A 2,500-nucleotide genomic window follows, 5' to 3' on the forward strand; every position below is an offset into this window, starting at 1 on the left:
CTGATTTAATGAGCCATTCGCGGTTTCACCTTAATGCGGCTTGTACTGAGACATGCATGGCTTAATCTTTGAGACAAGCATATGACTACTGGCAGGATCAACCAGGGAGCTGCGTCAACTAGAGCTGAGCAGCCGGCCGCCCGGGAGTGTGTCCCGGGGGCCCGCGCGAACACGCAAGCGTCCGCTCAATCATTCTGCAAACAGGAGGAGGCTGAGCTCCCCTGCACAATACACCTCGAAACCCTCTCAGGTCCCGGCGGCGCGCAGCGCCGTCCCAAGTACTTGGTCGGGTTCGAGAGAGGCGCAATCGCCCGGAGTTAGGCGAGTAGACGCTTTCGGTGCGACCACCCGTGCTCCCAACTGAGCTTGCCGCTGCCGACAGAGGCCCGGGAGCGTGCTGTCGTGGCATTGCCGGCGGGAGACAACACGCGCCACCTACGGTGACCGGCAGCTCCAACGCCAGCGCCACAGAAGGACAAAAGCCCCACTTGGGTGCCGAAGCGAACTCTCCCAGCACAGCGCACGCGCCAACACATCCGCACAGCTGCGATACAAACCACCAGCGAGAACCGCTGGGGCGACCGAGCAGCAGACGGCGTCGCGGCGCCGAGCGCCGGGCGGCGGCGCATCCTCAACGCACACAGTCCTCAATCGGACCAGCACACTGAAGATGTCCACCGCGCTTCGCACCGGGCCCGCGAGGACCTACTTTGGCCGCACGGCGCCGCGCGCAGGGTGCGCCGGCGCGCAGCTGCGACGCCTGCCGCGTCCGTCGGCCGGCGCGCCTGCCACTGGCCGCCCCCACCAGCCGGCTGTAGCGCGTGCGCCCACGCACCGCGCGGCCAGCACGCCGGGAGGCGCCCCCTCACCGGCCGGGGACGGTCCCACCCAGCCACCGCCGCGTATCGCTTCACACCCAGATGCCGTTCAGTTTCGTCGGCATGGTGGGTATCGCTGGAACAACCGGTTAGTACCTCAACCTATCGTCGCCATCACCGATTCACCCCTAGCGAGAACAACCGCACCACAACAGGTTACCATTTGTTCATTTGCGTAACTTCACCAGAAAACGCAGGCGTCCATCGCCATTTGCAACTTCAACGATTATTGCATGCCTGTGTCAGGTGTCACGCCACACTACGTCTGCCCACATACACGCAACAAAATGTGCACGCCTAGACAATACGTGGAAGGTGGCCCCCGTACGTATGCGATGTCCATTGCTCGAACGACTGTCAACCGGCCTCTGTAGCATGTCGCAGATATGGAACGCGGTGCACCATGCCATCACGGTGTGTGAGGAGAGACGACTAGGTCCGAATACATCAACAGACAGCTCATGCTGATCGCCATCCACGGCGTCCGTTCCTCCCACACGTCTCTATGGCGTACCACACTGCAATCCAGCTCTCATAGGGAGACGACACGTAGCTGCGTGCACAATATTTGCACTGTATGGTCCGCCGTTTTTGGGCGCAGTCGTTGTACGGTCACACATGTGCCACGATGTATCATTCAGTACATAAGGACGAATGTGCAGTACAGATTGTGGTTTACGCGTACGACATTAGCGGACAGTTGACACAGGCCGCACCACAACGTAGCCTGAGTACGTCGCATGCGAAGGGCATTGAACATGCAAAGTTCTCACCAACCAGCTTGCGAAGGCAGGGGGCAAGGTGGGGACGTGGGGAGGGGCGGCATGTACGTCCTGCTGCCATCCACATTACAGTGTACAGCAGGAGCATGTGGAAAGTGAGCAAGACTTGCAAGGTGTTTAACATGAAGCGATACACAGGGGAGCGGGCAGTGCGAGTAGCGAACTATATTGCGAGGGTTGCGGGTGGGCAACACTACACTAATTGAACGAGTCGTATAACAATTACAGAGCAGGTTTAGGCGACAACGTGGGTTACGTTAGGGGACAACGTGGGTTACGTTAGGGGACAACGTGGGTTAGGTTAGGGGACAACGTGGGTTAGGTTAAGGTACAACGTGGGTTAGGTTAAGGCACAACGTGGGTTAGGTTAAGGCACAACGTGGGTTAGGTTAAGGCACAACGTGGGTTAGGTTAAGGCACAACGTGGGTTAGGTTAAGGTACAACATGGGTTAGGTTAAGGTACAACATGGGTTAGGTTAAGGTACAACATGGGTTAGGTTAAGGTACAACATGGGTTAGGTTAAGGTACAACATGGGTTAGGTTAAGGTACAACATAGGTTAGGTTAAGGCACAACATAGGTTAGGTTAAGGCACAACATAGGTTAGGTTAAGGCACAACATAGGTTAGGTTAAGGCACAACATAGGTTAGGTTAAGGCACAACATAGGTTAGGTTAAGGCACAACATAGGTTAGGTTAGGTTAGGTTAGGTTACACGTTGTTGTAAGGAAAGGTGTAAGGGGGGGGAGCAGGTTCGTTGATAGTGATTATAGTAAGTGAATGCTTGTGACATGATCAGATTTGTCACGTCAGGATGCACCTTTGGCTTATTAGAGGCG

At 56.4% G+C, this 2,500-nt stretch overlaps 1 non-coding gene across 1 annotated transcript in view; it reads right to left on the reverse strand.

Moving 5' to 3' along the window:
- LOC124731738 overlaps nucleotides 1–108 on the reverse strand; it is a 1,909-nt gene extending 1,801 nt beyond the window's left edge. Inside the window, exon 1 of the ribosomal RNA XR_007008451.1 lies at nucleotides 1–108. This exon is cut by the window's left edge and continues 1,801 nt beyond it. This is a non-coding gene — a ribosomal RNA (small subunit ribosomal RNA).
- Nucleotides 109–2,500: the final 2,392 nt, after the last annotated feature.

This window comes from Schistocerca piceifrons, unplaced genomic scaffold (assembly GCF_021461385.2).
Source record: "Schistocerca piceifrons isolate TAMUIC-IGC-003096 unplaced genomic scaffold, iqSchPice1.1 HiC_scaffold_1300, whole genome shotgun sequence".
Classification (NCBI taxonomy): Eukaryota; Metazoa; Arthropoda; class Insecta; order Orthoptera; family Acrididae; genus Schistocerca; species Schistocerca piceifrons.